The 12502-nt window shown below is 34.1% G+C and overlaps 1 protein-coding gene across 9 annotated transcripts in view; it reads left to right on the top strand.

Annotated features, from left to right (window-relative positions):
• LOC129790593 (insulin receptor substrate 1-B) overlaps positions 1-12502 on the top strand; it is a 146627-nt gene that overhangs the window by 29685 nt on the left and 104440 nt on the right. The window lies entirely within an intron of this gene.

Raw genomic sequence — 12502 nt, 5'->3', positions numbered from 1 at the left:
TTTTGCACGATATCATTACACTTGTAGCACTTGTGTGTCATCCATTTACTTGGCAATTTTGGGTGACACGCGTCTTTCACTGGATAAAATTGACATTTATATGCATAAGGAAGTAAGTTTTAAGTGATACAAACACATAAAAAAGACGACGAGAGTCGTAAATGCTAAACGACATTTTATTGCTATATCAAACACTTAACTCCATCCCTCCCTTTTGAGGAGGAGGAGGAAGAGGATGAGAAGATGCCATGAAGAAAAGGAGAAAAAAAAAGAACCATCCCGCCTTTTTCCGTATTATTATGCTCACAAGACAGAGAAAGGGAGATTCTGGACAAAAATCTCTTCTTTGGGATGCTCTGTAAATATTTTCTTTTCATGCAGTAGCATAAATTTAAACGTTATACCTCTTGGGTGATTAATTTGTCATCGTCTTAATTATCTCGTTTTTTTTTCCTTTACCTTTTTTCAATAATTTCTGGGCGGGAATTTATAAATTACAACGTCGCAGAGCATAAATTCCGTGGGACCAAAATTTGTCACACACAACAGAATTTTATTTTTAATCAAGACATTTTTTGTGGGGTAAAAGAAAAAAAGGAAAAAGGTGTACTGCCTAATTAAGGTAAAGTGCTCCAATTTCGTCATTTCCTCACAATGGACCAATAAATGTGTAGAGATGGGGGGAAAAAAAGATGAAAGTAGTGCAGTTCTTTTTAACAATCACAAGGAAAATTGTAGAGAGATTTCACAAAAGTCTTTTTTGCCATTTAGTGGGGCTTTTTATGTTTCCTTATTCAACTCTTTTTTTATATGTAGGTATTTGATGGGCCACGGAATTTCGCAAGAAGAAAGTGGAAAGAATAAATTCAATACGTGTTATTAAGCACACGTGGTGACACTAAAAGTTTTGTGGGCAATTGTGCAAAAAGTTGCATAATTTTTAGATTTAGCATAAGCTTGGGAAGATAAGAATTTTTTTCTTTTTTTTAGTGTTCATGTAATGAAAGAAAGATAAATTAAAATTAAATATTAAATTAAATATTTAATACTTGAGAGAAAAATCTCAAAAAGGAAACTTTTTGAACAAACCTGGAGAATTTTTGCTGAAAAATCATCAAATCAATTGTATATTAGCAATGAAACTTTGCCAGGTTTTTTTAGGAACAAGGGGTGTTTATCTGGCGAATATTTGGAATATTTTAGCGATTTATCCGAGTCTTGACGAATAATCAGACTGTTGAAAAATAATCTGAATCTTGACAAAAACTTCGAATCTTTTTAAAGAAAAATCAGAATTTTGACGAATAATCTGAAACTTCTTAACGAATAATCCGAATCTCGATGAATAGTTCGATTCTTCTTGAAAAATAGTCTGAAACTTCTTGACGAATAATTTGAATCTTCTTAAACAAATATTCCAAATCATGAAGAATAATTCCAAGATTTTCGTTCAGATAAACACCCCTTGGTTAGGAGGGGCTGTGCTTTATTATATTCCCAACAATATCACCCGGTGAGATTTCATATTCAACCAAAAAAAAAAAACACAGAATTTGAGTATCCATCGTAAAGTCAATCATAACGCGTCCAGTTATAAGAGTTGGTGTCCCACAATGTGGAAAAGTTTATATATGCGTTAAAATTGATTTTTGAGCAGTAACTATTAGGCAAAGTTGAATTTTTTTGTGAAATTCAGCAATTTGATGCATAAAAATAGACATATCTCTAGTTCTATAAAACCTACAGAAATTTCGTGACTAGTTTTGGAAAGATCTTGAAATAAGCTATAATTTGACATATATCTCAATGATTTTCAAGGTCACCTCTAGAACACAAAATGGCGGATTTTTGATTCACAAAAAGAGTTTTTCGCATTTTTCGTCCTCAAGGAATGGCTTTAGAGGTTTCTGATGTTTTAGAAAGTTGTAGATAATTGCAAAACCTTTAATTTGATACCAAATTGAGCAAAATCGGACAAGCGGTTCAAGAGATATGGCTCTTAGAACTTTTCAAATGTAAGAATTTTTCAAATGGCTATATCTTCTAAACGGCGACATAGAATTTCTTCATTTTCGGACTGATGAAAGATATTGAGTCAGGCTACAACATATCAAAATTTAAAGGAAATCGATGATGGCAATTCGGAGATATAGCCCCTTAAAGTTATGCAATTTTTGTTTTTGATTTTAGCGCCTCTTGCGGATATTTTTGAAACTTGGAATGTTCTAGACAGTTGTAGGGCTTCTCAATACCTTTCATTTGATACCAAGATGGTCAAAATCGGTCAAGCCGTTCTCGAGTTATATCGAAAAAACACTTTTTGCTTTGAGCCGCCATATTTGCTAAACGGCTTGACCGATTTTCAAGTATGAATTATTGATGAAAACGTCTCACTGAGCTCTACATCATACTAAAATTTCAGACCTCTAGCTATAAGGGAACTGGTTGACGGTGTTTTAAAATGGCGGACGGCGGCCATCTTGGATTTTAAAAATGTAAAAATATGAAATTTTACACCTACATTTCTATAGAAAACTTCAAACCTGAAGTCTCTATCTGTTACCGTTCTCGAGCTATAAGGCAAAGTTTGGGCGACCGGCCGGCCGGCCGGCCGGCCGGCCGGCAGGCCGGCCGGATCAAAAATTTTCCACCACCATTTTTGGAATGTGGGTTGTCTGAAACGTGCTCATACCAAGTTTGAGCCCGATCTGAGGTGGTCGGAAAATCCGACGATTACAATACTTGGTGTTGGCCACGAAGTGGAACACCAACTAATAATATTTGGGCATTAAGGTGGGTAGTTTTTTTTTCTGCGGGAGAGAGTGTCCAATAAAAAATAATAATAAATGTATTGGCATAAAAAAAAGGCCAAATTCCATTGAACAAACAAGAATGTGAAGAAAAACAACGCGATTGGAAGCTTTCTCGTTGTTTTGCCGCTGTATGTAAACAAAATTCTTACTCAGGTGAAGGTTTTTTTTTCTGTAGTAGGTACCTTTCGATGGTTGTTACTCCCCATCAATCGCTCAAATGGGCATGTATTTGTGTTTTGAAGTATAAAAATTTTTATATTATTTGATTTGATTTGCGTCGATGGGGTCCCACTTATTTGCTTCATTCGCTTCTTTGCCTTTTTTTTGCGTTGTGCCTCTGCAAAAGGCGGGAAAGAAACGGGATTGAGAATCTTTTCTATAGATAGAAAAGAGATATATTTTTATATGACAATCCGAAAATGTGATGATTAATCAACTCTCATGAAAATTCCTGTGTACCCAAATGTCAATGGTCCCGGGGGCTTCTTATATACATATGTAGTATGTGTAGAGTTAGTGGCATGGATACATATGGGGCGTGAGAGAAAAACTTTACAACGATGAAGCGCGCGCGAGAATAAGAATCAGGAATAGAAGAGAAGAAGTACGGAGGAGCAAAAAAAGGTCCAAGACCGCTAAATCATTTTCGTTTTTCTTTTTTTTTTTCTCCTTTTCCCCCCGCTTTGAAAAAAAAGTCACTTGAAGAGAGTTGTACGGCGTGAGATGGTTGTACAGCATAAGGCAAAAAAAAAACAACGAGGCAAATTTTGTGATTGTTTTGTTGCTGCCTCATTCATTCACTCAATTTACAACTTACTATTAAAACTTACGTTACACACTCACGTACTACAAATCCATTTAATGTTGCGCTGTGTTTCCAACTCATCGCTGGGGCTTTTTTTTATATCTATCTACATAATATTGTTTTGTATTTATCGGTGGGTGAGGATGGAGAATATGCTTCTATCAATAAAATATGTATTAAATTGTTCCGGAAGCACCAAAGGGGTCCCCTTCCACCTTTTTGGCTCTTCCTGCCATTCCACTCCACACACGCATTTTGGACCCTTTTTGCTGCTATGGGTCTTCACGAAACGTGCTCATTTCTCCCGCAGGGGTTAGGAGAAAGGGATATACATATGTACACATACCTATAACCTTTATGGGAAAACAGAGGAATAATATTACCTATATATACACCGATATTTATCTAATATTGGAAAGCGAAAGGAAGGTTTTAATCATTGAACAAGAAGCGTGTGTCATTTAATTTTAATTTATGCCCCCTCAAATGAAATATTTCTTCAAGTTTAAATATCCATCGTCAAAATGGGCATGTGAACCTCAATCGACATAATATACGGGAAGGGAAAATTAAATATTAGTATAGGCCGTGGTGGAAACTCACGTGTATTTAGTTGGGTGAGTAATTTGGGGAAATTGTGTCAAATGTTCACAACCAATTTCCATATATTACCTATACTATACGTATATATGTAGTATGTGTGGTAGCCTTTGAAGAGGTCACCGACATTGCCTTTTAGTTCCTCCATGAATGTGAAAGAATTCTTTTAGAAAGGATATTTCCTGGGAAAATTCATGAAATAGCTATTTTCTTGGGAAATATAACAGATTTTCTGATGCTTCCGCCAGTGGCGCTGCGAGCAATAAAATGGTACAGAAAAGGACGCTCAATGGTAGCCATATTGAAAATTATTTATCGAACAAAAATCATAAATAATTTCATTTCTAACTGGATAATTATTTTGTTTTCCAAAATGATTATCCTTTTTTTGTAGTTTTGTAACGTTTTTAATTCCCATTTTATGTATGAACTATTTAAACTCATATCGTGCATAAATATTCGATGAAATGCCCTATATGGATAATTTCTATTTATAGATGGCTCTCCCATGGGGGCAAAGGGGGTAGAGATAAAGTATGGGGTGACCCGTAAAGTCCTTCTGTAGTATTCCACCACGAAGGGTGGATAACGTGAAAGTGTGAATAATCCATGATGGGAGCATGAAATATCAATTAAATCTACTACCATTCACCCGTTTTTTCGGTAGGGGTTTGTATGTGGCACAAACTGAATGAAATTCTCACGTGATGGTAGTTTCTTTTCGAGTAAAAACAATTATGGATTTTCCCCGGAAAAGGTTTTTAATGGAATGAAATTGAAATTGAGTTAATTTGCACCTCTTCGTTCACAAAGCGCCACCAAAAAAAAATAACCAAACCTACCTCACGTGCGATAATTTTCAATTTTCAACCCACATTGTCATTGTTTTGTGTCACCACAGCTAAGCAATTTTACGCATATAGTGCTGGGAAAAAAAGAGAGATGAGGAATATATTTTATATGTAAAAAAAAAAAAATAAGCAAAAATTTGGCTCCCGGTTCTCCGGTATATGATGATGAATTTCTCTCTTTCATACTGTTATTATTTTTCTCGGTCAAAGTGATTCGCTTATGCTCACATGGGCACACGTGCCTGAAGGCTGCGGGAAGATAAAATGATTTTAAGGTTTGATGGTGGATGTTATAACCACCAAGAAAAAAAAAGAGACATGATGAAGGGAAGTACGCGAAGAGGGGGGAAATACGCGAAAAATACGTCAATTATTTTTCCATTAAAATGTGCGTAAATTTGAGGTTTTTTCTCCTCCTTTCTGTACGTCGCGTGGAAGAGTTGTGGATTTGTAGGAACAAATAGCATATAGAAAAAAAAGAGAATTCTACATTTTTTTGGCAAGGTGTGAGAAGAATCCAAAAGGGAAATCTGTCTAAATCCACGGAGAGGTATAAATCATGTTGCCAAAAAAAGCGAAGAATTGAAATTGTTGGAATGAAGAGTGGAAAAAAATAATTGAATTATGATGGAGACGAAATATATGTTGAACATCATCATTCATGGTGTGCTTGTTGTCATCAGCAATGCGAATCTGATGGAGTCATGTGTATTTATCACGGCTACTCCATCTCAATATATATAACAGACAAGATGTTTACTGAATTTGTTTTTTTTTTCGTAAATAAAGAAAATTTACTTAAAGAATTTAAAATATTACTCAAATTTTATTTTTAAAAGGGCGCCATCTATTTTCTATTTCACTCCACGTAAGCGCCATCTATTGGATTTTTCTTATTTTGCCTCAATGGCAACGGTTAAGGTAGAACCAAAAATATTCTTTCATTCTAAAAATAGAATGCAATCTATTTTTTTTCTTTGAAGCCTCATACAATTGCGGAACATTTAATTGCCTCATTCATCTAATGAAAAGAGAGTGAGAGAAAAGAAAGAAATGATGTTACAGAAAGTTTAGTGCAAATTAGCTATTTTTGGCAATGCGTTGTGCAATAAATTCTTCTTTGGCGAAATTACTCCACAATTAATAATTGTAACTCTACTTAATGACTCTTGCAGGCAAAATGCGAAAAGTCCCAAAATTTTATTGCCTCAAAAATGGCAATAAAATTCCTTTCGTTGTATGTATATAATTTTTGGCGGAGATTTGTAGAGAAGGTGTGGTATTGGTGGGGAGGGAAATGCGAATAAATATAGAGAAACTTGAAGAGAAGTAATATTTTTCCTGTGGGCGCTTTTAAAGGATAAAGAGCAAAAATGTCTAGATTTCTCTATATAGTTCTGCATTCAATGAGGGGACAAATTCTCATTTTTTATTCGTTTCTATTTTCAAAGGGATGGTATGAGGCAATTCCATTGAGTTTGTTGCAGAGACTGCGCCAATAATAATAACAAGTGAAATGTTGCGATGTTTTAAAATAATATCCTTCACAGTAATAATTTCCACAGTAAATATCCTCTATATGAATTACCCTTTTCACACAGCATCCCTTAAGGTCCGCATTTTTGCTTGTTCAATGTTTTGTTTTATTTTTTCTTCTTAACTTTATTTGGCTTCAAAACGAGCCAGCCCTTTTCTTTCGCCCATTCTCGAAGAGATATATTTATGAGCGATTTTTGCATTATTGTGCAATGTATGAATGCAATGAAGGAGGCACAGAACGAGTTAAATTTACTTGTGCAGAAATTTATGGGCACAGCTAACATCCTTCCAACCAAAACATTCCTCACAACACAACTTGCTGCCCCAAACGACGTGGTGGTGGTGTGTGCCCTTTCCTGGAGCGGACGCCGGGTACTCGGTGCCAAGCTTTTCTTCGTCACATTGTACCACACTCTTGAGAAAATATATGTGAGTGTGTGCTCATTCTTATTTGCACCCTTCGCCTTTAACTCTTACCCACTCCACTTGTGGGGCGGAGAGAGGACTCATACGGGGTGGTTTAGTTAGCTTTTATCGTATTGTAAAAGACATTTTTAACCCTTTTTTTTCAAGGAATTCTTTAAAGTACTTTTAGGGATTATTTTTATAAGAGATTCTAGCAGAGAACCGCAGAAACATGTTGTGTGAGCTTTTGAAAGCTTTGTTTGAATATTAAAAATAAAGTTAATAAATAAAAATCACAGCTTAATATTGCATGCAAATATAGAAAATTTTAGTGAATTTTTAGACCTCTTGATCGTTTTCTTCAAAAATAAATCGGTTGCAAAGAAAATTAAAAACAAAAGAGATTTTTTATTAAATCAAAACGTCACTAGAAAATCACAGAAAAATATTGCACGTGTTTATATATTCCAGTGACGTTTTGATTTAATTAAAAAATCTCTTTTGTTTTAAATTTTTTTTGCAACTGTTTTTTTTTTTAAAGAAAACTCTCAATAAGTCAAAAATTCATTAAAATTTTCTATCTTTCTATTTCAGCGACGTTTTGATTTACATATTTAAATAAATGTTATTTTAATTAATTTTTTTTCATGTGATTTTTTAAAGAATTTGTTAATATTTTATATCCTTTCTTATAAGAAATTAATTTAATTTTAAATTCATTTTTTTTGCTTCTCCGATGAAAGCTCTTTTTAACCTTAACAAACTATCTTTTCTCTCTCTGACATTTGCTAATTCACTGCACGTCTACATAGGAGTTGGTGTATAGTTTTGTGGGGAAAGGGATAGAAGGATTATGTGCACTTAAAAAGCTAGGGTACACAGCACAATATAATCTATGTTTTCCCATACATTTCGATGTTTGGGGAGAATGAGGGACACATACTATTATAAATTTGTTGCCGCAGTGCAAGTTGATGACAACGACAGCGATGATAATAAAGTAAAAGTACTCCACTTTTTGGGGTTGGTGGTGACTCTACACACCACCACCACCCCCTGGGGTAACTTTTACGGGTGGTTGGGGACACACCGAGAGTGAGAGAGCTTTTGCTTTTATATATATAAAGTGTAGGGAAAGATTGTCTCCTGACCAAATGGGAGATCATGTCGTTAAGATAGACAAAAGATTTTCCTTTGCATTTTTCTTGGCATTATTCTTATATATTTTTTTGTCCATCCATGAAAGCTAAACTCATCTGAACTTTATATGGTTTTTACTGCAATATTTTGCCTCAAAATGTAATGTAAGAAAGATGGAATTTTCGGGTTTAATTTCTGAATTATCTCAAAATTATTTAGCAGTGGAATTATGTTTTGAATAATTCTTCATTTTATATTTTTCCTGCTGCAGAAGATGCTTCTTATGACATTAGAAAATTAGTTTAGGGCAACTCATGTGCATTTCATACCGAGATAAGAAAGGCGTTAAATGATATATAAAATTAAATTGCATCAGGAATTTAAAATATTTTTAATTAAATGAATTTTTTCGAAGCACTTTTAAGCTTATAAAAAAGTATTTCTTGTATTGTAGAGAGGGGAACTTTCAAAATTGACTCTTCGTGTTTATTTGAAAAACTTGTTAATAAATGATATGAGAAGAAAAGAGAGACCAACAAAACTCCGCAATGCATACGGAGAATTATGCAATAAGTAGGAAGGTTACATTTCATCACACTCTTTCTCTATTTTCCATATTTATTTGAGGTGACATGAAAATTTATCTTTTGCTCTGCAATAGCCATTGAAATTCACAGACACACAACACTCTTTTTATTAGCTTTATGGAAGATGGTGAGGAAAAGCTTCCAACTATGCAGCTTTCAATTAAATAAAAATTCTCCTTTGCTATTTGTTTATTCCTCAATCTATTTATGATTTTTTTCCAAGAAAAAAAAACAGAAAACTACTTGAAAAATATTTTCAAAGAATTTCCAATTAATAAAATATTTCTTTGATAGACAAAAAAAATATATTATGTATTGGTCACGTTGTGCTTTTGAAGTGTGGCGCATACGATGGGATAAAATAAATTTCCAGACATGTTTTATTGAGGGGGTGTAGTAGTCATCAGTTTGAATATCTCTTTGTCTCATTACTGTTTTGTCGCTTTTTTATGCTCTCAGCTTTGATAGGAGTTTTCGCGATAGATTGTCTGCTAGAATGATAAAATTTAACAATTTCGGGTGATTTTTGCAATGAAAATTGTACGTTTCATCATTTCAAATTCGATTATACTGAAGGAGACATTCATCAGGACCTTTAAAGAGAGGGAAAAAGATATGTAACGTTGAAATGACATAAAGTATACTGAAGGAAAATCTTTAATACGCAATTTTGTGTGCAAAATGTCGGGCTTTTGTGTCTATTTGTTTATAAAATTTCATCTAATTAATTTCAGTGTGTGTAAATAGCACACGAAGAGACCCACCACTGGGGCAAGATAGGCCGTTTGAAGAAGAATAAAGTGAAAAAAAAGTGAGTCGGTGTCTCTGTGGAGGAAGAAAATAAAATTGCGATAAGGAGGAAGAGCATAAAAGAACTATGCGTCTAAAATTAGACATCACAAATAGATTGTATTAATTTCTAAAAATATATTCCATTTCGCCAAAACCCACCCACAAAGAATTCTGATATACTTCAATGGGTGGTGGTTGGGTACCATTTTCCATGCCTTAATGATTGCTGTAAGGAGTGAGTGGGTGACGATGAGGGGGCTGCTGGCATATATTGGGAAAACAAGTACTAGAAGTGGAGCTCATATATAGGAAAATTGCGTCAATGAAATTTGAGTTAATGTGCAGGGGAGGATGGATTGAGAGGCGTGTGCACTAAAGAGGCAAACAGGGATGTTTCGTGGGCAGAAAAGAATTCTCAAAAGGACTTTAGGAGAGAAAAAAAAATGTTCGTGATGTGAAAGACAATTTTTTCTCCTCAATATCGTACGCAAAAATATTTTTCACATCAAATTTCCCTCCAAAAAAAGCACAAAACTCCTACAAAAAAGCCCCATTACATTGCATTGAGTTTTACTACAGATAAGAAGAAAACAACATTAACTCATAATCTCCACTTTTTTTTTTGAACAAATATACGTCTGGAACTATTAATCCTTTGAGAGAGTTGATAAACAAAAAAAAAATACTTGTGATAAAGAGAAAAATAAACATAAATTTTGAATACCAATTTAGCCAATTTTTGTCTTGCCAAATTCTCTCTCTAAACTTTCGCTTCGTGAAAGAAAGTTTCGGCAAAAATTGTTTTTTAGTAGAGAGAGCTTTTTTGCCCGTGCAAAATCTTTGAATATTTATTCAATATTGAGTGATGATGTGACGATGATGGGGTGGAGGTAGGTGAAAGAAAAAGGCTGAGAAGTAGTATTTATTGATGCAAAGATTTTATATTAAAAAGAATAATAATTATATGAAATGTCTGTGAAAGGGCTGAAGAAGGTAAAATAATTTCCCCGAATTTCTTTAATTTTCACTGAAAATTCAACACTGCTGAGGGGGAGTCCTTATTCACAGAGAGAGATGAGGTGAAGAATAAAATGGGAAAACGTGTGTGACACATAATTCCATCCTATCATGCCATTCTCATCTCAAATTTCTCCAAACCTCAAGGTTCACCATTATCCCTGACCTTTCTTCCGCACTTAAAACAGCCTCATTCAAAAGTATTGCTTACAAACCTCCCCCCCCATCAAAACCTCACATATGTATAGCAGCAAGAAAGTTAGAAAAGCGAAGAATTATTGAGGTGGCCCTCATGAGAGAAGCCAATAATCATTGAAATGCTTACAAGAAATGTGTAAAAGGAGTATGTGTGTGTGATTGTATATTGGACGCTCTTCTCTCGGAAGAAAAACTCTTAAATTGTATGCAAAAGAAATTGCGAATTTTTTTCGCAATAGATTTTTTTTGCACACTTGTGTGGCCTCTTTTGCTTGTGGGGCCCATTTCGTTTTTTTTTTTGAAAGTAGGAACTTTGTAGAAGTAGTGAAAAATGGAATTACAGTGTGATTACGCAGTAGAACCTTCAAAGGAAGAAGCGTCGTGAGAATTTTATTCAAAAGGGGTGTTAAGGGACAAAAATATTTTTTTGAAGTTTGTCTAATTGTTTCATCAATAAGACTGAATCAAGATTTATTAAGGCTTAGAATTAAGGAGAAAAAGAAAATGTATCCCCTTGAAAATTTTCTGTCTACGCGCCTGAATTAAAGGACTAGAATTTACTTCATTCTCAGGGCTAACAGGATGAAGGTTTTACCTTCTATGTAGTATATTCAAAGTTCTCTTGAGCGCTGTTGAGTGAGAAATTCCTTAACAAAATCCAAGGGGTGTTAATCTGACAAATATTTTGGTTATTATGGCGAATCAGCCGAATATTTACGAAGATTTGAATATTTTAATTCTAATTTAATTTTCTACTAGAATTTACTTTTATTTAGAGTCTAATTTTAGTCCTTTTTAGGCCTTCATTAAACACTGTTTTAAGCTTTCTGAGATTGAAAACCAAATAATACTTTTAGGTGTGAATTTAACATGTTTCATGTTGAATTTACTACTTTTCAGCTTCAATTGAGTAAGGCTTGAATTTAAAAAAAATATTTTCTAAGTTTTAGTTCTTCAATCTCTGCCTTTTTGGGGCTGAAAACCTTTAGGCTGTGATTTAGTCATTTTTAGGCTTGAATTAAGCACACTTTGGGGTTGAATTTACTTTTTTCGGCTTAATTTTAATCCTTTTTAGGTTTGAATTAAATATTTTTCAGTTTCTCAATCTTGGCCAGTTTAAAAGTAAAATCAAATATTTTGATTTCTTTGGTGGATTATACGAATTTTAAAGAATGATCCGAATAATTTTATATGCAGATAATCACCCCTTGAAAAAATCATTCTTGGCAAAATATTGTGGCTGCATTGCGACATTTCAATGTATTAGCTGCGTTGTGATTTATTTTTTTCTGTGTGATCTTTTTTTTTTTAGCTGTTCTAGAGCACACGTGCTGCTTCTTGGGCACTCAATGGGAAGAAATTATTGTGAGAGATGTGAAAGTGTGGGAGGGTGACGAAGAAGAAATTGATGTTTACAGGATTGGAAGGTATAAATGAAAATGTTTTGCAACAGACTCTTTTGTCACTTCAAATACCGATGAGGTGGTCTTGATGAGGAAGGCAAGTGTACGGAAAAATAACAAATAATATTTACGATAAGGTGACAGAATAATAAGATAATGGTTGGAGTGTAATTGTGGCGCCGTTCTGTGCGCCTTGTGCGCGACATTGTATGCCTATATATATGGGGGGCTCTACTGTATTGAAGAAGAAAATTTATGTACACACTGCAAAAATGTTGGTAATCATATTTACGCACTCAAATTGCGTCTATATCTCTATACTTTTTGATACTTTTGTGCTTTTCGTTGATAA

Source organism: Lutzomyia longipalpis, chromosome 2 (genome assembly GCF_024334085.1).
Source record: "Lutzomyia longipalpis isolate SR_M1_2022 chromosome 2, ASM2433408v1".
Classification (NCBI taxonomy): Eukaryota; Metazoa; Arthropoda; class Insecta; order Diptera; family Psychodidae; genus Lutzomyia; species Lutzomyia longipalpis.
The sequence above is the reverse complement of the archived record's forward strand: the minus strand, read 5'-3'. Positions and strand labels throughout refer to the sequence as shown.